The following is a 23,543-nucleotide window of genomic DNA, read 5'->3' on the forward strand; positions in this document are numbered from 1 at the left end:
TATCAGAGACCACAAGTGGGGCAAGTCACTCATACTTTCCAACGCAGCCTTATTGGTAATAAAGGTGCTATTTAATATCTCCATGTGTGTGACCCCACGTTGCCTCTCAGGTAGTTCCAAATTCAGGAATGGGGAAGGAGGTAATGACTCATTACTATCCTCTAGATTCCCAGCAAGAGTTTCCTGGAAGCTGAATGATTTCATGTCGCTCGCACATTGAGTAGGTGGTTTGCCAGTGGTAACCACATTTTCCCAATTCCCTCCTTTCTAAAAAAAATTAGTTCCAGAAAACAATCTTAGAAATTCAAAGGAATTACTAGGACAAGAAGGTGACTATTTGATGTGAGGACTAATACAGAAAATCTTCCCAGGTGTAGTTCACATATTCTTTAAGAAGCAGCTCTAATTTCATTTTTGACTTCAAGTCTAATTTAATTACTGCACATTATTTAACATTCTTAGGCTTCACTTTCATCTGTAAAATGAAGAGTTCAAGCAGATGATCTCCACAAACCTCCCCAGTGTGAACATCCTCCAAGTATTTGAGCCCACACTGTCTACAAAGATCTGGATTTTTCTTTACTTATCTACCATACAATTATCACCTTATTCTCCACTCTCTTGTTTTCTACTTGTACCTATAATTTAAGCATTTTACCATAACATTATGCTGTATTGCACATTCTGGCCAGAGAATATCACTTGCTGTCATCTCTTTTTCTGCCCAACTCCTATCAAAGCCTCAGGATCTTTTGTTCATCCAACAAAACAAAACAAAACAAAGGCAAAAAAAAAAAACCCATTAACACAATAAAAAGGCTAGACATAGCCTGGGCAAAAATATTTCTAATACACAAACCCAACAAAAAAACTCATATTCAGAATACATAAAGAATTCTGGGGTGCTGGGTGGCTGAGTCAGTTAAGCATCTGAATCTTTCTTTTTTTTTAATGTTTATTTAATTTTGAGAAATAGAGTGAGCAGGGCAAGTGCAGAGAGACAGGGGGACAGTGGACCCAATGAGGGGCTCGAACCTCCCAACTGAGAGATCATGACCTGAGCCCGAGTCAGATGATCAACCGACTGAGCCACCCAGGTGCCCCAAGTGTCTGACTCTTAATTTCAGCTCAGGTAATGATCCCACAGTTTGTGAGATTGAGCCTATGTAGGGCTCCATGTTGACAACATGGAGCCTGCTTGGGATTCTCTTGCTCCCTCTCTCTCTGCCCCTCCTCATCTCTCTCTCAAAATAAAAAACATTTTTAAAAAAAGGATTCCTACAAAAGGTTAAGAAAAAGACAATCCAATTTTTAAAAAGAGATGGAAGAGGCTAACCAAATGACAAGCATAAGAAAAGGTACTCAACTCATCTAGGAAATACAAATTAAAATCACAATGAGATACCACTACATGCTACCAGAATTGCTAACATTTTTAAAGATTAACAATAGCAAGGATTTAGTGAAGCTGTAGAACAATTAGAAAACTCAAACGCTGCTGGTGGAAGTATGTACTGGTTTTAGAAAAACAGTTTAGCAGTGTCATCTAAATCTAAACATGCATTTTCCCTGTGACCAGCCATTCCAGTCCTGCAAGCAATGAGTGCGTATGTCCAGGAAAGGACATGCACACGATTTTTCATAGCCATTTTATTCATCATTACCAAAAAAATGGGAAACAATCCGTTAAGTGTCAATGGGATAAAAAATAAAATGTGGTATATTTGTATAATAGAAAATTGCATAGCAATGAAAAAACTGAACAACTGCTATGCCTAAAGACGGAGGGGGGTGAATCTCACAGACATTTATATTGAGAAAGATTCAAAAGAGTACATACTGTATTATTTAATTTACATGAAGCTCATATAAAGGCACAATTAATCAATTGTGTTAGAAAACAGTGAAGAGTATTTACTGGGAGCAAGAATGAGGGACCTTCTGGGTTGCTAGAGCTCTTCTAAATCTTGATCTGAGTGATACTTTTAAACAATTATGCAGATGTAAATATTCACTGCACCATTCCCTTGAGATTTGATTTTAATACACTGAACTACATGTGTGTTGTACTTCAATTTTAACAAGACAATTTTAAAAAGCCCAGACTCACAAAATAATATTCCAGAGAATTAACTGAAGAATATCCCACCTTCTGCTTTCATCAAATGGTCTCAGTTTTACTCTTGAATGAAAACAGATCTACATGCATCCTCACCTATGCTGTGTACCTTCGCCTCTACTTAGAAATTTATGGTGACGCCTGGGTGGCTCAGTCGGTTAAGTGCTGGACTTCAGCTCAGGTCATGATGTCATGGTCTGTGAGTTCAAGCCCCACATTGGGCTCTGTGCTAACAGCCCAGAACCTGGAGCCTGTTTCAGATTCTGTGTCTTCCTCTTCTCTGCCTTTCCCCCACTCTCACTCTGTCTCTCTCTCTCTCAAAAATAAATAAACATTAAATTTTTTTAAAAAATTAACTGAACTGTGTTTTATGGTTATCTCCTATTTATATGAAGGGCTTTATATGAAACAAGGTGAAGTCTGATATTATTTTACTAAAGAATATTTTTTGATGACACTTTGTATCATTTCTCCTTTATGGAGAAACACTGGAGAGAATTCTGTCAGTGCTCAGGTCAGGAAATCTCCTTCTCCTGAGCAACGGATATGTTTTTATCTGATGGATGCTGTTCATACTGTAGCTGAACTTCCTGGTGGTCAGAACAAAAAGGGAAAACCCCACATCCATTTGCTTGTCCCTCTTTTCTGCTATTCCACCTACCTCTTAAGCCACTCTCTTTTAGAACTGTCTGGAATGTTCATCTTTGTGAACTGCTTTTATCCCTGGCTTCATTTTACCTCTACACTTATTTTCTCTACACCTTGGAGCTTTTTTATTTTCTCAGATTGTACCATTCATTATTGTAACATGTGACAATCACTACAATGATTTGTTTTATTTATTTATTTTTTTAGAAGTTTTTGTTTTTTAATGTTTTATTTATTTCCGAGAGAGAGAAAGAGAGAGACAGCGGGATCAGGGGAGGGTCAGAGAGAGAGAGAGAGATACATAATCTGAAACAGGCTCCAGGCTCTGAGCTGTCAGCACAGAGCCCGACGCGGGGCTCGAACCCATGAACCATGAGATCATGACCTGAGCCGAAGTTGGACACTTAACCAACTGAGCCACCCAGGCACCTCTGATTTGTTTTATTTTCTTAAAAATTTAGAATTAAAAAAATTTTTTTAAATATTTACTCGTCTCTGAGAGAGAGAGAGAGACAGATACTGGGGAGGGGAAGGGCAGAGAAAGGAGACACAGAATCTGAAGCAGGCTCCAGGCTCCGAGCTGTCAGCACAGAGCCCCATGTGGGGCTTGAACCCACAAACCATGAGGTCATGACCTGAGCCAAAGTCAGACGCTTAATGGACTGAGCCATCCAGCCCCCCCCCCAATGCTTTGTTTTAAACCAACACTGAGCACCAACAGATAGAAACAAATATCCAGATGTATATACAGACACATCCATAAAGGAGGGCATCATGGTTAAATACTGTTCTGCTCCCTAAGTTTTTCACATAAGCCTAGTTCATCTCTTTAACTACACTCTAAACTCCTTGGGTCTGGCCCGGGTGTGACTTTTTAAAGAGTAGCAGGTAGACAATAGGGGCACAGTGAGTGCCATTTGACTGCTTCTGTGCAATTACAGCTAATGGCAATGGTTTCAGATCATGTGATGCAGAGCATGAACACATTTTTAAACCATGAAAGAACTCTCGCTCTAGGCCTGAAAAAACTTGCACACCATTTGGAAATTGGGTTATTTTAATTATAATGTCACAGTGAACGACATGTATTTTAATCAACTTCAGTTGACAATGCTGCAACCACATCATAGTTGATGCTGATTCCAAACCATCTAAAGAATTACTTCCAGGTTTTAAGAACTGGCAGCTTAACCAGGCCAGGGAGAAGCACCGCCTGCCCAGCTGCTTCCTGAGCCTGACCCTGCAGGAACCAGGCCTTGTCATTAGAAAGATGTTGAGTAGCAAGGTGCTAGGCCAAGTGTGATCTCCAGGACTGGGTCCCAGGCCCCGGGGAGGAAGCCCCTCCCAGAGGCTACGCTTTTCTAAGCAATTTTCTAAACTACTGGCAAGAATTTAGCTTCTCTGCCCTTCAGCATAGTCAGCAAACAGCACCAAAGTTTTGCTTGGCACTTCCTTTTGACAACATCTTGCAGTTTACACAGCTGGCCCTCTATTATAAAAGTTGTGGGTGACCTTTAGTACATAATAATGCCTTCAACTTTTGAGAAGCTGGTTGCCATTTTTGCCCACTGACCACAAGACTTCCTGAAGGGAGATGATTCTCCACCATTAAAACTGACGGACAAGATTTCCTGATTTGCTTAATTAAGTAACCATGGGGTAGCTGATGTTGGAATAGCTATTTCGGAATTAAATCTTCCTGGTTCGTTCTGTTAATATTATTCTGCACAGTAAACAGAACCAACAAAAAGCTTTTATAATTTATGTTTTCAATGAGACCAATAGAAAATGAGCTGTTTACAGGCAGAGAAGGACAAATATCATATGTTTGCACGTATAGGAGGATTAGGAGGAGCTTGACGGAGGAACAAGGGGGAGAAGAAGGGCGGAAATGGTGGGGGAAAGGGAGAGAGGCAAACCATGAGAGACTCTTGAATGCTGACAAAAACTGAGGACTGATGGATGAGGGGGGGAGGGGGGACGGGCATGGAGGAGGGCACTTTGGGGATGAGCACTGAGTGTTATGCAGAAACTAATTTGACAATAAACTATTTGTAAAAAAAATAAATAAATAAAATAAAATATGTCCAAAAAGAAAATATATAATCTACAAGAATTCAGATGAAAGAATAAAAAAAAAAAAAAGAAAATGAGCTGTTTATAAACTGACACTTTAAGATTGATGATAAAAGTTGAGAATATTGGATATGCCAATACCAATGTTTACAGAAAGCAGAAATAGTCAGAAGAAAAGCATTTGAAGGGCTGTATACGTGTATCATACAGAGCTGACCCTTGAACAACATGGGGGTTTGGAGATGCCAGTCCTCCTCCCATTGAGTTGAAATCCACATATAACTTTTGACTCTCCAACACTTAACTACTAATAGCCTTTGATGGGAAGCCTTACTGATAATATAAGCAGTCAACTAATTTTGTACGTTATATATATTATATACTGTATTCTGACAATAAAGAGAAAAGAATGTTATTTAGAAAATATAAAGAAGAGACAATATATTTATAGTACTTCACTGTATTTATCCAAAAAATATCTGTATATCAGTGAGCCTGCACTTATATACAAACCCATGTTACTCAAGAGTCAACTAAATGAATGAGAGAAGGATATGATTTAGAGAGTTTACAAGGTGAGCCTTTGAGAAACTGGTGAGTAATTATGTTTTAAAATATATCTTAATGAAAAGTTTTAACATGTTTAAGAAATAGCTTTGAAAGCAATGATTAAGGGGAAAAGAATCCACGATTGGAAAAGCGATTTAGCAGAGAAAGTTGTAACCCGCTATGACATGAAGATTTTACACTGAAGAAGTGATTTTCACGTTATAAAGAATCACTGAGGGGCGCCTGGGTGGCTTAGTCGGTTGAGCGACCGACTTTTGCTTAGGTCATGATCTCACGGTTCGTGGATTCGAGCCCCGCGTCGGGCTCTGTGCTGACTGCCAGCTCAGAGCCTGGAGCCTATTTCAGAGTCTGTGTCTCCCTCTCTCTCCGACCCTCCCCTGCTCACGCTGTCTCTCTCACTCTCTCTCTGTCTCTGTCTCTCTCTCTCTCCTAGAAATAAATAAAACATAAAAAAAAAAAAAAAAGAATCACTGACCAGAAAAGAGGACACAGAGAAAAGGAATGAGAATCATATGTGAAATTTAAGAAACAAAACAACGAGCAAAAGAAAAAAAGAGAGAGAGAGAAACCAAGAAACAGGCTCTTAACTGTAGAGAACAAACTGATGGTTACCAAAGGGGAGGGTGGTGGAGGGATGCGTAAAATAGGTGATGGGGATGAGCACCAGGTGTCGTGTGGAAGTGTTGAATCACCATCCTGTACACCTGAAGCTAACATAACGCTGTATGTTTACTATACTGGAATTAAAATTTTTAAAAAAGAAAGGGAATGAGGAGTTAAAATGTATGTGCAGCTACTTAGGTCGGGCCCCACGGAGCCTTGTTGGGGGAAAGGGCATATAAAGTGGGCCATGCTTCTGACACTCAAATAATTGGTGAATAAATGATTGGGTGAATAAAACAGTACTAGGTCCAATCTTGAAATATAAGCTCTAGGAGAAACGTAAGCAGTCATCTGATCCCACCTCTTTATTTTATAGAGAATACAAAGCACCAATGGCCAAGTGGCCTCTGCAAGACCGTACAGCTGATTAGTGGCAGCAGTAGGACTAGAACCCAGGACTTCTGCTTCCTGGGTCACAACTTTTTACAGGTCACTGTGCTGTCTTTTTTTTTTTTTTTTTTTTTTTTAATTTCTCAAATAAAGCAGCAAGAGAGGAAAAGAAGTGTTGTTTTCAGAAGCTGAGCTCTGGTTATTTGCAAGACCGGAGGATAAGGCTCGAAGAGAGTTTTTAATCAGAGACTAAAACAGGTTGTTGTGGGCTGAATTTTGTTCTGATGGATAAGGCTCGAAGAGAGTTTTTAATCAGAGACTAAAACAGGTTGTTGTGGGCTGAATTTTGTTCTCCCTACCCCGTCCCCCAAATCCATACCCTGGAACACTTAACCCCTAGTACTTCAGAGTGTGACTGCATTGGAGACAGGATTTTTAAATTTTTTTTTTTTAATGTTTTATTTATTTCTAGGAGAGAGAGAGAGAGAGAGACAGCGTGAGCAGGGGAGGGTCAGAGAGAGAGGGAGTCACAGACTGAAACAGGCTCCAGGCTCTGAGCTGACAGTCAGCACAGAGCCCGACGCGGGGCTCGAACCCACGAACCGCGAGATCATGACCTAAGCGAAAGTCGGACGCTTAACCGACTAAGCCACCCAGGCGCCCCAAGACAGGATTTTTAAAGAGGTAATTAAGATTAAATGAGGTCATGTGGAAGGGCCCCAATCCAACATGATTGGTGGCTTTATAAGACCAACAGATGAGAACACAGGCACAGAGGGAAGGGCATGTGAAGACACAGGCAGAAGACAGCCAGCTATAGGCCAAGGAGAGAGGCCTCAGAAGAAACTGACCCTGCAGACACTTTGATCTTAGGCATCCAGCCTCCAGAACTGTGGGAAAATACATTTCTGTTGTTGAAGTCGCACAGTGTGGCACTTTGTTCTGGCAGCTCTCATGAACTAATACACAGGCATTGCCACCTTCTGCTGCCACGGGTCAGACTAAAACCTGCAATCCCAGATACACTTACATGGTGGTTACTAACAGTAGACAAAGGTGTAAAATACATGTTGTTTTTTATGACTAGTTGGCTTATTGGACATAGCCAATGTATAAAATTTTTAATTTTTTTAACGTTTATTTTTGAGAGAAAGAGACAGAGCATGAGCAGGGGAGGGGCTGAGAGAGAGGGAAACACAGAATCCAAAGCAGGATCTAGGCTCTGAGCTGTCAGCCCAGAGCCACACACAGGCTTGAACTTGTACTCATGGATTGCGAGCTCCTGACCTGAGCTGAAATTGGGCGCTTAACCGACGGAGCCACGCAGGCACCTCTACAGTTATTTTTAATTCAAATTCACATTTCTATTTTATTTTTTTAAGTTTATTTATTTTGAAAGAGAGAGGGAGAGAAGGGCAGAGAAAGAGAAAGAATCCCAAGAAGGCTCTGCACTGTCAATGCAGGGCTCAATCTCACGAACCCTGAGATCATGACCTGAGCCAAAACCAAGAGTCAGACATTTAACTGACCGAGCCCCCCAGGTGTCCCTGTCTTTCTACCTTAGAAGCAAAGCTGACTTGAATGTACCCAGCATCTGGTTAATACCAACCAGCATCTATAGGGGAAGGAACTATTGGACCCATCTTCTGGGTGACAACCATCAGCCTTTCGGGAACTAGGTATGATTCCTGAGTAGGATGGTAGGCAGGTTTCAGTTCAAGTACCAACTGTAATCCAGGTCAGTAGCTGACTGAAATGTCATGTTTAAAACTGATTCCAAGAAGGAGTCTGGGTTTAGGAATAGTGTCTGCAGTAATGTCTGTGGCAGTAACTGCCATGGGCACAGGAGGGGCGATGGGAACACATACGCCCCGAAGAGTAGACCATCCAAGTGCAGATCTGCTAAATAACTACTAAGAAACACGCTTGCCACCTTTTATGTTCAATTATTTTTGAAAGTGCAGATCTGCTAAATAACTACTAAGAAACACGCTTGCCACCTTTTATGTTCAATTATTTTTGAAAACTGTCTTAATAGACTAATAACAGATATGGCATATTTTCAATGGATTCAGAATATGAGGAAGAGACAGCAGCGGGGAGAGGCAGGAATCATCAGCCCTCAGCAGGACATCCACCACCCGCAGAACGATGATGTGACCGTACACCAACATGCACACCTCTGGTCCCCAGGGACAGCCACACCCCTTCTGCTACCCACAGTCTCACCCTTTCCTCTACTCATCAGCCCCACTACTTTGCCTCTGTGACTGAAGTACACTCTTTTTTTATTTATTTTTGAGAGAGACAGAACATGAGCAGGGGAGGGGCAGAGAGAGAGAGAGAGAGGGAGACACAGAATCCAAAGCAGGCGCCAGGCTCTGAGCAGTCAGCACAGAGCCCAATGCGAGGGTTGAACTCACGAACCGTGAGATCATGACCTGAGCCTAAGTCCAACGCTTAACCCACTGAGCCACCCAGGCACCCCAGTGACTGAAGTATACTCTTACCAGTTCAGAGGATTGGAATTATATTGGTGTAGAATATCAAGTAAAAAGGAATGTAATAGCCAGCGGTATACAAACAGTAAAACTGTCCATAGGAATTTGTACCTTTTTTACTATATAAAAACACCACAGGGAATTAACTACTAATAGACAACTGTGTCATCTGAGCTTTCTGAAATAGTTCTGATTCAATACTGCATGTAAAATCACTTTATTCCCACTGGAGGAGAAAAATATTTCCATTTTTTTTAACACTTTCAATATTGTGTGTTTCATTATATATCATACATCCTATTTTTCCAAGTGAAACTTTGTGTAGAGAATTTCAAGAGGTTTATTTGTCCATATAGGGTTGAGTTGGACCAATTGCAGAAAATTTCAAAATAAAATTCAGTTTTTCTTTTTTTTAAAGCTTCATTATAAATTATAATTACAGTATCGAGGCAGAATAGCTTTGCACATCATTTCAAAGCTTGGCTTTGTAGAACTGAAATTAGATAGTGCTTCATTTCCTAGATTCCAAACAAACCTCAGAAACACCAAAACTGTAAGACAACAACAAAAATATAAAAGCTGCTGGCTCCTTGCATATAGAAATACTTTACAGTATAATGAATTCTAGTTTGCTTATTTCTTTAGATTACGCAACTTTCCCCTTATGTAATCAATGTGTTATTTTAAGCAATTCCAACCATGTAACAATAATGCTGTATTATTTAAATGGAGATTCAATAATAGGTTACCAAGAAAATTCCTTTTACTTGTTCATTCCAATTATTCTTATGGCCTCAGCAAAGTACACCCTAGCCAAAATCAGTATTCTTTCAAGCACAGCACAGAGGCAAAAGAATTTTAAGAAAAGTAGACCATTAGCTTCAGTCACCATATAACATTTGTGAATAATTTGCTCAGTTTCAAAAAGTGCAAGAAAAATGCTGCACATTCACAATCTGGTGAAAGGTAAATGAAGACAAGGCCTAGAGCAAAGCCTTACATGCCAAGGGCTAGAAATGGAGTGGATACGCAGCTGCTTTAAGTCAAGCATTTATAATCTCAAATATGTAGAAGGAAAACACCCTGTAAATAACAGAATTAAGCATGAGAAGCACATATGTGAATATTTTTAAGCCAAATTCAATAAAAGATTCATTAAATGAGTTAACAGACAAAAATCGAACCATGAGTTTTGAAATTTGTGTGAGGTTCATTCTATTTCTCAAGGCCAAAGCAATATAGTATTTACAAACACGGCAAGAGCAAACCCCTAAGTAGTTTATGAATATTTTCTGTGCTTCTGGAAGATACCACAATACAGAACATACTTAGGCAAACCACTAACTCAAGGCTGATGACCTTGCAAATTTATACTTTTTTTAAAAAAGAGAATTGAGAAAAGCAAAATCCACACATTAGAGAGATAAACATTAGTGGTTCTCTAAAATTCGCTGCTATAAAAAATAATTCTTTCCTGCAATAAAATGCTTCAAATCTTCAAAATTACTACCATAGTATGGCTATGACAAGGTTTGTGGGGGTTTTTTCCACAATAAAAGTAACAACTAACAAACTGTGGCAATAGCCCGGATTTGATGTAAAATTTATTTTGGAAATTCAATAAAGTTTAGTTCTAGGAATATTGGAACTACTAGTATTTTAATTTTAGTTTTAAGTTGACATTCTATGGTGATTCCTTTTTCTTCCCTAATATAATTAACTCCTCTGGAGTCCTCTATTTAAAAAAAAATCAATCAAAATGACAAACATAATTCAATAATTAGTGAGTGTGAGAGGTCCTCCCTGGTGAGCAGGCAGTATCTTATAGTTTCCTCCCAACTCCCACTGTGAGAGGGAATGCCCTCCCAGGACATCACCACTGCAATGGCCCCACAACCATTGTGGGTGCTTTGTTTGCTTGATTATAGACTCTAAAACCAAAGGGTTGCAATGGGTGAGAAGTGAATTATTACCCTTAAATAGCAGTTTTATTCTGATATTGTTAAAACCCAAACCAAGATTTTGACATGTTTAAATTAACTTAAAAAACAACAACAACTCATGCATTGAGACACTATGTCTATTTTTTTTAATGTTTCAGTGAATGATTTTAAAGAAGAGGCCATATAACTGAACTGAAATATGTAGAGGCAAGTCTGATAATCCCCAGTTCCCATAAAACTCAACACCTGCAGCCTATGTAATAAATCAGTTTGTGAATCTAATTGCTCTTGTTCTGCATGCTTCCGTGAGCCTGTATAGCTAAGCTAACACCATTGTCACAGCCTTAATCACAGCCAGGTTTATTTTTGTTGGCAGCCTTATGCAAATCATTGTATTATGGGTCTTTACACTTAATTCACTCAGATTATACCCTGATACCAAAAACAGATTGTAAAACAGGAAAGGATCTTTGAATTGTTTAATTAACCATGAGTTGTAATTTCTATTTATATCTAACTGAAATGTTATAGCTCAAACTGTGTTAAATATTCATAGGACAACAGATTATTCTGTTTCTAATTTAAAATACTTAAGCTTGCTGTAATTTAGAAGTTACAGTTACCCACAGAAAGAATATATCAGCATTTTTTCAATGTTTTAAGCCAATTTCTCTTATTCTATGAACTAACCTCTGGAACTAAAATTCATCAACAAAACACTAATTTACTAAATGGTACCTTAGTGGCCTAAAAGAATTGCAGCAACTTCAAAATGGCCACCCAATTTACCCTCTGCCTTTAAATCTTTTACCACACAGTCTTTTCAGGGAACCACAGGGAAACCAATTGTATCAGTCAATTACCGCCAATTATTGTTGGACGATTAAATTCACAAGAGCCAGAAAATCTGATATCTATCCCGCATTGTTTACCTTTTTCACTTTTTCCAGCATGGTAAACTGTCTACAAAAGAAAAAAAAGGTGGAAGAGCCACCAAATAAAATCTAATCATATTATAGTCTGTTGCCCATGAGGGAGTCATTGCCTACTGGCACCAAAATAGTCTTGTGTTTAGAGTAGAATTACTTTCAAACTTTTCTTTTTCGCATTGTGGCCATCTTGGTCTCAGAAGCATTCTGACGCTAATATTTTCATACCAACTGAGAAGTTGTGGGTAAGAAAGGAAGAAGAATACAGATCCTCCTCAACTTATGATGGGATTACTTCTCTATAAACCCCTTGTAAGTTGAAAATGTCATAACCCACCAAACATCATAGCTTAGTCTAGCCTACCTTAAACATACACAGAACACTTATATTAGCCTTCAGTTGGCCCAGATCATCTAACACAAAGCTTATTTTGTAACAAAGTGTTGAGTGTCTCCTGTATTTCATTGAATACTGTACTGAGAATGAAAGACAGAATGGTTGTATGGGTGCAGAGTGGCTGGAAGCATACTGATTATATACCCTCGTGATCACCTGGGCTATCGGGAGCTTCTGCTCACTACTGCCACCCAGCATCACAAGAGAGTATCTACCACAGAGGGCTACCCTGGGAAAAGATCAAAATTCACAATTCGAATTATGGTTTCTACTGAATACATATTGCTGTCTCAGCATGAAGTCAAAAATTCCGAAGTCAAACCATCATATGTTGGGGGCCTTCTGCATAGGAAAACACCTTTACACTCGTTCCAAGAACATCAGCAACTCAGTTGACATAATGTTTATGAGCATTAGACCATAGTCTATCTCCCAGACCGCATGGCTAGAGAGGCTCACAGCAGGGGCACTTTCAGGATCTCTCTTCCCATGTGAGCAGAGAAGAGTTCCAGAGACCACATGAGGAGTCGGGGAAGACCGTTTCTACCACCAGGAAATCAATCTCTGTGTCTGTTAAAGCATATATAGTCTATGGTGGAAAGGCAGTGAAAGGACTCAGAGGTCACTGGAGTCAGTCATCAGAGACTATACTGGGGTCATGAGGAGAGCTGGAAAAATAGGTCCCAAAATAATGATCATTCATTAGACTCAAAATGTCCATCATCTTCATGCCACTGTTGAGCTGTGAACCGGAAGCAGCCTCCTGATGAAAGCATCTATTATCCTCCCAAACAGGAACCAGGTTGTTATTTGGCAAGTTTCATTTAGACAAAGACAATATGTTTTCTGTCAGTTCTAGAAGGAGCAGCAGAATCTGCACAGAACAGGCTGGCCCTCAAGGACGCTGGGATACAATTTCATCCAGGACGTAGCTGTGGAGTGTGGAGCTGGAGACCCTCTGCCCAGGAATGTCCCTCAGACTCTAAATAATATCCACCAGTACATATGGTCTAATTAAACTTCCGTATGAGAAGTAGACTTACCTCTAGAGTCAAACTCTCAGCAAATCTGGCTGGTCCGTCCCCTGCAATGACTTCTCTTTACGTGCCTTCAGTTTTATGACGCTGAGCACACTCTCTATGATAATATATAACAATGGACTGCCTACTCTGTGCCCGATACAGGCTGTCCTAAAGCCTGGCATTTATGCCTCGTACAATCCTGTGAAATAGGTGCTATTATCCCTAATTCACAAATGCAGAAACTGACAGAAGCTCTAGCAACTTACTAGAGATCACTCATTACAAAATGATAGAGCTAGCATTGAAAGCAGTCCGATTCTAGAACCTGCTAAGAGCCATTATGCTAGACTGAGCATATGAAAATGAGTAAGATTCTGCCCCTGCTGACTGGGAGACCAGAGAATTTTTGCCTGCTTGTTTATTGGCTTGTTTGCAGGAATAGGACTTCATTGAAAACTATAGAAAACTCAAGAAATTACTTAAATAGAGTGTAATACGACTATAGCAGATTTCTGAATAGGGCATCTCATTCAATATGGAATATAAAATATGGAGTAAGAAATAGGCTGAGATGTTGTAGAAAGGTTGAAATGGTCAGGCCATGGAGAGCTTTCCATGCCAAAGACCTTGGAATTTTATTGTGGTTTAATAAAATCGCCTTTAGATGGATTGTTCTGGCTGCATATCATAGTTAGATATGAAAGAAGCAAGAATGGAGGATAGATGGATAAATTGCCAATTACTGAAATAATACATTCAAGGAAATTTAAGAGGCAAATTCATTGAACTAGAGTGCTGGTAACGGGAATGAACTTGACAGCAGATTAAGAATTACTGTGAAAGTAAAATTGGCAGACATTGATTGATCGAATTTAAAAATGAGGAATCACAGGTGGCAATAAGAGATGACTGTCAAGATGAAATGGGAATGTAACAGAAACACACAATAGGGTCAGTTTCAGGTACATTGAATGAGCTCTCCATGTTCTGTATACAAGGGATGCTCACAAAGCATCCGAATGTATGAATATGACCTTCTGGGTAGAAGTCTAAAGATAAATGTGTGAGAATATCATATTAATAGATTTGTCTAACTCATTGCAACCACCTTAACAGAAAAAAATATATCAGATACACTGCCAGGGAACAAGTATGCATAAAAGCAACCTAGTTTGAAAGACTGGCCTCTATGCATGGGGAAAATAGAATGCAGGCTTGGCTTACAACTTCTACTGCTGTCAGAAGCTACCATACCTCATACTAGGAGATGACTTCTTGTAGCATCTTCAGAATGATTCTTGTGGATTTTGTATCCCTCCCTCAAAATGCTCTCTCCCCCTTCTCCACTTTGCTGCAGGCACCGCTTTGTCCTTTTACTTCCTAATTTTTCAGTGGTGTCTCAGTTCCTGCTTTTGGAATCTTCCAACTTTCTCTAGAAGTTGGGTGTATATAACATAGTAAAAAAAGAAGAGGAAATCAGCTGCCATGAATTAGTACTTACAATGGGCAAGCCATCAAGTGATTATATTCCCACAGATACATGCTTCTTCTTTAATCTTGGTATTTTTCCATATTTGTTTCAATTAAGTCCGTAATCCAAATGAGATGAAATCATCTATATTCTGCATTTTATTCCCACTTCGTTACAGCATCCATAGTTTTGTTCACACACATACACACAGGCAGTTTCATCATGACTTTATTTTCTATGCTATAAAAAGTAAAGACCTTTAAAAACAATATGGGTCCCTCATCTCAACTGAACATTCATGATCTTTACATTTTAGTCATCTCCAAACTTGGGCCAGATAAAGAGAGTTCCAGGGTGTGATTTGATGAAGCTGAGAAGTCCTGTGCAAAAAATATCCTTACTCTCTGCCCGTTCCAATTTATACTTACACTTCCACTTTGGCCTCAACTTAGTGTCCAGAAAAATAAGGTCACTATTAAAGTGTAAATATGTCATCTGGACTTATAAGTCATCCAGCCGTTAAGTTTTATTAGCACACTAGAATGAACTTATAGTAACGCACAAGTTATGTAATGTAACTTTACAACAATAATACGGTATGTTAAACTTAGGTAGTGAGACAGAAGGAAGAGAACGATGCAGAATCAGAAGCCAGGTCTGGGGAAAAAAAGGAAAGCGGGGTTTTTGTAGGAAGAAAATGTCAAAAGCAGAAGGAATAAACACATTTGCCTAGAGCAACTTTGCCCAGATGATGAAAAAGCGCTTTCACTTTTGAGTCTCTGTTTCTGAGCTGACTTAAAACATGGTCATTATTTGCCTGAAATCCTCCAGGAAACTTTGAATTAAATATGTACATATTGTACTGGTTATCTTAGAAATGTGATTGGGCTGCAATTATGTCAGTAAAGCTCTAACTACCAAAAGAAAATTGTACGGCATCCTCTATCATGCCTGGACAAATTTAGATGATTGAAAGCATAAACCTGGCCATATTTTATACTACATCTATGTAAAGAAAAGGAAAACTCTTAGCTCGTGCATGCTGGATGCTAAAACAGCTTTGGGACTTACAGTGTAGGAAGCCTGCTCCGTGGGGAAAATGGACACTGAAATACAGTAGCGATCCTGCCTGCTGCAGCTACACAAAGTCAAGGTCATAGTCCACTAGCAAGCACTGTAGAGCTCCATGTGGTTTTAAAAACTCAGCCTGTAATTCAGTTTCTCTGGAAATGGCAAATATTGTACACTTCACCCTTTTAGCTATGGAAGCCTTCTCCTAATTCTCAGGCTCAATTGATGGCAAACCATGCAAATGTGTTGGGCGTGTGTGCAGCCTGAAAACCAGCAGGCCCTGCACCTTGTCTCGTTTATACTATAAATTTTCACACCCAAAAAGCTTTCCATTCTTGCACCTACCAACCCTATCCTTCATTCCAGGAGATATGCATTTCAAAGTTCCTAGAGCTACCTGATATATAGTAGGTACTTGATAAATATTTGTCAAATCTGAACCCGGGAAAAGAAAAAAAAATTAAGGTATATCTCTTTTAAAAACTTTAATCATTGGGACCTTCACATAACACAATGCCAGATTCTTTCTCTCCCTCTCTGATATTCCAGAAGACCAGATGATACGAAAAGATCTTGATGAGCACTGGAATGACAGATCTGTGAGCTGTGATTATTTGCTCCTCTGCGTACATCTTACACCTGGTTTTCAGGTAGTTGTCTTTCTTACTATTTTTCCTGTGCTCCACATATTCCTTTTACAGGGAAAGAAACTACCTGTCTTCCCAGATCTCATCACCGAGACTGGCAAGGTTCGAATTTAGTCTAATTCACTCAGTGTCACGTGTGGGGTTGCCAGATTTAGCAAATAAAAGTATAGTGTTCCCAGTTAAATTTTAAGTTCAGATAAACAATGAGTAATTATCAGTGTAAGTATATTCCGTGAAACATTTGGGACATACTTATACCAAAAAGTTTACTTGTTGTTTGTCTGAAATTAAAACTAGACATCCTCTATTGTATCTGGCAATACTAGTCATTTGATAAAAGCATAGATTATGACTTAGAATTTAACACTTTATCGGTAAGGAGGCTGAAGCATGGAGACGAAGAGATCTGTATAACTCAAACTGGCTTCTAAGCTCGCAGTCAAGAGCTCGTCTACAATCTTGCCTCTTTATAAAAGCATCTGATTAACCTCATTCACTTGCCTTTATTTAGTGGGGTATATCTCATCACTAGCTCCTCCAGTTATATGGGGCATTTTTATTATAACTAAATGGTGGATTCTGCCCACACCCCCAATTAAAACGAGAAAGTATTTTTGTAATAAACTTGTTAGCTTACTACTACCTTCATTGTATTACCTATAATATTTAATTATAATTGCTTCTCTATGTATATTTGTTTCCAACAAGAGTATATGTATATATTCCCTGAAGTCAGGAACTCTATTCATTTAATTCAGTGACTAGCACAGGGTCCTGGCTCACAGTAGCTTTTCATTAAATACTTAATAAATCTAAAAACAGTTAAACAGTTTAAATAGACAGATAGTATTCAAAGTGGAAGGGACAGACTTCAGCATTCCCAAAATAAACATGGGAAGATCAGAATGTAGATCCATCCTTGAGGTCCACATACCTTGAACACAGAAACACACTCTTTCACAAAGTAATCCTTGATGCTGTGATAATTGATTTCATACGTGAACCTGACTGGCCACAGAGAGCCATGCTACATATTATTGCTGCGTGTGTTATGAGGGTGTTTCTGGAGGAAATTAGCATTCAAAAGGGTGGACTCAATCAAGCAGATTGTGCTCCCCAATGTACATGGGCACCACTTCATTCATTAGGAACTCGAAGAGAACAAAAGGTAAGGGAGGGGAAAACTTGGTTGTTTATTTCTGCCTCGCTGAGTTGGGACATCTCATCTCATCTTCTCCTGCCCTCAGACTGGGATTCACACCATCAGCCCCCCCCCCCCCCCCCCCCGGCTTGATGGGCTTTCAGACTCTGAACTTCAGACTGAATTACACCACAGGCTTTCCTGGGTCTCCAGCTCACAGTCAGCACGTCGTGAGACCTCTCAGGTTCTATTGTCACATAAGCCAATTCCTCAAATTAAACATATATATAAACATATATATAATCCCACTAATTTGAGTTTTGTTTCTATGGAAAACTCTAATAAAATGACCGCTGTTGGAATAAATATATTCACATACATTATACAGTCTTTGGTGCTAATCTGACACTAGAAATACTACTTCTATAACAAATGATTACTAACATTAAAGATTAATAATGTATCCAATATCCCCACAAAACACAGGAAAATCTGGACTTTCATCTGCTTGTCTACAGTTCCAACCTCACGTGCTTCACCACACCCAGTAGAAGTCCCACTGGTGGACTCACATCCCAATGATGCCTCCATTATTGGATTTTCCAGTATCAGCTACTCCTTAAAATGAGAGATATCTAAATCAATAGTTTTTATAGGTAACATGATCACTTCTTTAAATAAGTGTTTTTATTTATGTTACTTTCTATGAAATATCTAGGTAAAGGTGTTCAGGTACTTGCTTTGCTCTGCATCTCTTTCTGGTTGAGAGATAAATAGTACAGATCACATTTTCATTTGCTGTTACTTTTGAGAATTTTAAATTAAAAATGTAACCCAATAGAAATAGAATTGCTGAATTATTAACTATAGTAGGATTTTTGGATCTGTATAGCTTGCGTTTAATTGTAAATGAGCTTAAAGTCATCAAGAAAAACTTTCAAATTAGTAAATCAAGTGAACTTTAAAATATGCACAATATAGGAGCGCCTGGCTGGCTCAGTCAGTTAAGCATCTGACTTCAGCTCAGGTCATGATCTGACCACTTGTGAATTCTAGCCCTGCATCGGGCGCTGTGCTGACAGCTCAGAGCCTGGAGCCTGCTTTGGATTCTGTGTCTTCCTCTCTCTCTGACCCTCCCCTGCTCATGCTCTGTCCCTCTCTCTCTCTGTCTCTCTCTCTCTCTCAAAAATAAATAAACATTTTTAAATATTTTTTTAAAAATAAATATAATATATGCACAATCTGGGTACACTATTTAGATTTTTCAAGTCCTATTCTAAGATGGCTTATCAATTTCTTTACAAACCACACAATGAATTTTCCACTATTATCTCCTCGATGGGTATTTTTACTACTGAAACTCATAGTTAAGGTTACATATATATTATTCCTCTTTTGTAAAGGAAAACTATCTAAAGTGTATTCACAGAGAGAGATACAAAAGTTGTTCTTTATCTTCACCATCATAAAGTTCACTGGATTGTGCTAGCTTCAAATACTACAGGCCTTACTTTCATCTCAGTTCTCAAACTTCACTGTACGTCAGAAGCAAGCTGAGACACTTAGTAATGCAGACTTTGGGGCTCCGTCTCTAGAAATGCTGCTTTAGTGAATCTGGGGCGGGGTACTCAGGTCCTCATCATAACGAAGGACATGGCTCTTACACAGGGGGACCAAAGACCCCATTTTAAGAAACCTAGATTTCTGTCTTCCACTGCGCTACTTCCCACAAAAGTCAAAGAAGATGAAGATTTACCCACTCGTTCTCAGCCTTGCCAACACAGCAGCATCACTCGGTCTGGAGTGAGGCCAGGTGCCCTAGGTGATTGGATTAGAGCCAAGGGTGAGAACCACTGGCTCAATAAATATGAAGAATGAGTAGAGAACACTGTGTCACATTTCTATATGCTGCTCACAGAATAAGTCTTCATTAAAGAGCAAACCTTCTGGTTAGGAGTAACAACCCTCACCAAAACACTCCTATTAAATGTCTTCATCTTTCATTCCGTGGCAACCTGGGACAGGAATAGGTGACTCTTAGGGTGAGCATATGCATAGGAGAAGCCACGCTCTCCTCTTGACGTCAAAAACACTGTGAAATTTAAGAATGCTTTTGGAGCACCACAGTTTGCCACCTTTTGCAATCCATAATTTTTTTATCTAACAGATTCTTGTGAGTGCTGCAACAGCCACAGTAACCTTAGAGAATCCAGCCAGCTCCTTCCTGAAATACTGGTCCCTCAAATGCCTTAGAAAGCAGGAAAGCAGAGTTCATTTGCACAGCCAGTTTTATATCCCTCCCCCTTTCCCATTTTGATTATTTTATATTAAAATACACCTGATCTTAGCCAAAAGGCCAAGAAGTGATACAGTGTATTAAAATAGAGATAGTGAAGAAGTGGAATATTCATTCACTTGCACATAAAGCATCAACTCTCCCACCACCACCCCCCACCCCCACACGCCATCATGATGAGCTATGTCAAGGAAGATCCAAAGCCAGAAGTGTTTGAGAAAGGAGAGCAGTTGACTTGCAAATAAGCCTTGCAAAAAAGGTCGGCCTTTGGAAATACCAGTTCAAGGCTCCATTTCATTTGTGAGGTGAGTCCGATCAGGCAGCACTGGTTTTATGTGTTTATTTACTTGCTTCACGTGCAATGCATTCTTTTCCCTGACCTTGGGACATGATGTATATCCTTATTCACTACAACAGGAAGGCAGATATTACAGAAGTTTCTTCTCAGATCTGTGTGTGCCTATCAACTCTGGTCATTTAATTATATCACATAAAATACACTGTATGTGAAAAGAGTTTGTTGACTCTGCTGCTTGAAAACTAATCTTAGTGCTTGGGAGAATATTGTTGATACAAGCAAATTAAAGTATTTTTGGTAGCCATATACCATCATAAATTCCAAATGGATTAAGGATTCAAATGGAAGAAATGAAATCATAAGAGTACTAGAGAATATTAGAGAATTGCCTTAAAAGCTAAAGTGAGAAAGGCTTCTCTAACCAGGAATCAAAATCTTAGAGCCATAGAAGAAAAGATGGATACATATGACTTACATAAAGGTCAAAAGTGTGCATGACAAAATATCACAGGCAAGCAACAGACTTGCAAAGATATTGGCAGATTATATATACAGAGCTAATCTTAACATATTAAAAGCTCATAAAAATGTTTAAGAGAAAGATCGACAAGAAATAGAAAAGAGATAGGGAAAGAATAAAAATTGAATAGAAGTTGGAAGAGACCTTCAACTCCACTAACAATAATTACAAGAATAGCCAAAACAGTCTGTGTCAGAATCTAGTCTAGCTCTTTGCATATGTAACATGTTTCATTATTAAACCAACCCTATGAAGTAGTGTTGTCTGTGGTACATGCACAGGAAATCGAGGCACCAAGAAGGGAGGAAATTTGCCCAAGGTCACAGAACTGGTAAATGGTGGAGCCTGAATTTAACCCCGAGTGTCTGGCCTCCGGAGTCAGTGCTTTTACTCATTATGCACACTTGCTTTCCTAATGAGAGAAATGCACACTAAAACCACATTGAAATTTTTATAATTTTTTACCTCTCAGATTGACAAAGAGTTTGATAATACGCTCTCCTGACGAAGCAGTGAAGAGAGGCACAGGCTAATAACGCTGCTGGTGCCATGTTAACAGTTAGAATCCTTACAGGGGGCTGGGGTGCCTGGGTGGCTGAGTCGGGTAAGTGTCCAACTTCGGCCCAGGTCATGATCTCGGGGTTCGTGGGGTTCGAACCCTGCATCGGGTTCTGTGCCGACAGCTCAGAGCCTGGAGCCTGTTTCAGATTCTGTGTCTCCCTCTCTCTCTACTCCTCCCCCGCTCAAGCTCTGTCTCTCTTTGTCTCAAAAAATAAATAAAAACTATAAAAAAGTTTTTTAAAAAAGAATCCTTACAGAGGGCGAGCCTGCAGTGGCTGTAAAAATTACAGATGCTCATGCCCTTTGATTCACCAGTCCCACTCCTGGGAATTTATTCTACATATATAATTGAAAATATGCATAATGACATGTTTTTAACATCATTATTCATATAGTATTATTTATAATAGCAAAGAAAAACTCCATATGCCCATCATAATGACACAGCCATTCAATGGAATACTGTGGAACTATAAAAAGAACAAAGCAGCCTTCCATATGACGACACAGAATTATCTCCATGACATAGTAAATGCAAAAAGCAAGGTCCAGACCAGTGTGTATCGTGAATTGTATTTTGTATAGAAAGAAGAAGAAACAAGAATATATATTCGTTGTGGCTAAGGGAGCAAGAAAAGAAGATTCTGAATTCTAAACCCGGGCCCATTCTCAAAGGAAAAACCTTGCCTAACATCAAAACATTGACAAATAAATATAACCTTATGTCTTTGAAGTTAAAGTAAAATGATAAAATATGAATTCATTATATTCCTATGAATCTCTATTCTAGCCAGTTTTGTCAAGGAATCTGATCATGGTCTGGTGGGGTTCAAATGTGATGTTCTGCCTAACAGACCATCCACATAGCAGTAGTACTTCACCATTCCAGCAGAGTGACCTGTTTCCTGCTGATCATCTGCTCTGCATTTCACCTTCTGTGTTCTCCTTTCTCTGAATTCCCATTTTTCTCCATTATACAGAAACACTTTCTCCTCACACTCTCCCTCAGGTCTTCAGTGACAACGTATAAGTAGATAGACCTCACCAGAACAAACTGATTTTTCAAAAGGGCAGTGTTTCAAGTTATCCAAAGAAAATACATTTTGTCACCCTTATTCTACTACACTAACCAAGATAGCCAAAAAAATCTTACTGTACTATGGTTCTCATAACAGTTTATTTCATTTGGCTTCTTAAAGCAAGCAAATATATCATTTTTTTTGGAAGTAGCTTAAATCACACAGCACCATGCATATTTTATTCAAAAAAGAAAAAAAGAAAATCTTTCTTCAATGCCATTATTCCGTCACATAAGGTCAACTTTTTATAATTCATGCAATAAATTATTTACTTTAGAAACTACCTTCACACAAAAATAGACTGTCTTCTGCCTCATAGGCTATTTCAGAAAGTATGCTTAACTAGGAAAAAATCATTCCTGAAATATCGTAATTACCTGTTTGGAAGGAAATCTTCTGAACAGAGAAAACGAATCCTTTGGCACCAGATTACACACGCTCCTTTCTGAGTGAACTTCAAGGCATTTTGACCTCCAGTACCTTACATATTAAAGCTCAAAGAGGGTCTCAGCCAATGTAAGTAATAGAATATAAAAAGAAAACATCTCTACATGTTTCCATAAGGATATATCTACAAATACATAATAATTGTGCACAGATAGAATGTCTTCTTACTTCAGGAATATACTTAGAGAAGGTTTAAATGAATAGCATTTTTATTACAATTGAATCTGCTCCATTGGAGAACACATTGTCTTGTCTTTAATGAGTCATTTCTGCCTTAAAGAGCTACTGCTTTAATAGTACAAAGAAAAAATGCTATGCACAAATAGAATGCCGTGAGAATTCAGAACCAAAAAACTGTTTTCTTGCTGACAGAATCATAGGTAAGATGGTATGGTATTCTGGATTGTGGTTCTATAATTAAATTCTATTCTTCCTTCCCCCACCCTCGAATTATTTGTCACTTTAATATATAATAAAATATATTAAGTAAAGTTAGGCCTGTTCTTGTGACTTTTTTTGGCCAAAGGGATATTGGTAAGATGTGACACCAGCAGAGGCTTTAAGCATGCTTGCTTTTACATGTGTGCTGTTCTCAGGCAGGTTTTAGACCCAGCACGAGGGAGCAGATGTGAACCATGGCAAACCCAGAAGCAAATCCAGCTGACCCACAGCCAGAAGCAGAACTGCCCAGCTGAGCAGCCTCAATCAGCTGAACCACAGTCAACCTGCACATACAAGAATGAGAATACACGTCTACATACAAGAATGAGAATACACGTCTGCTACCATACGCAGTGGAGATGTGGAGCTTGTT

Source organism: Hyaena hyaena, unplaced genomic scaffold (assembly GCF_003009895.1).
Source record: "Hyaena hyaena isolate Hyena2069 unplaced genomic scaffold, ASM300989v1 scaffold_139, whole genome shotgun sequence".
Classification (NCBI taxonomy): domain Eukaryota; kingdom Metazoa; phylum Chordata; class Mammalia; order Carnivora; family Hyaenidae; genus Hyaena; species Hyaena hyaena.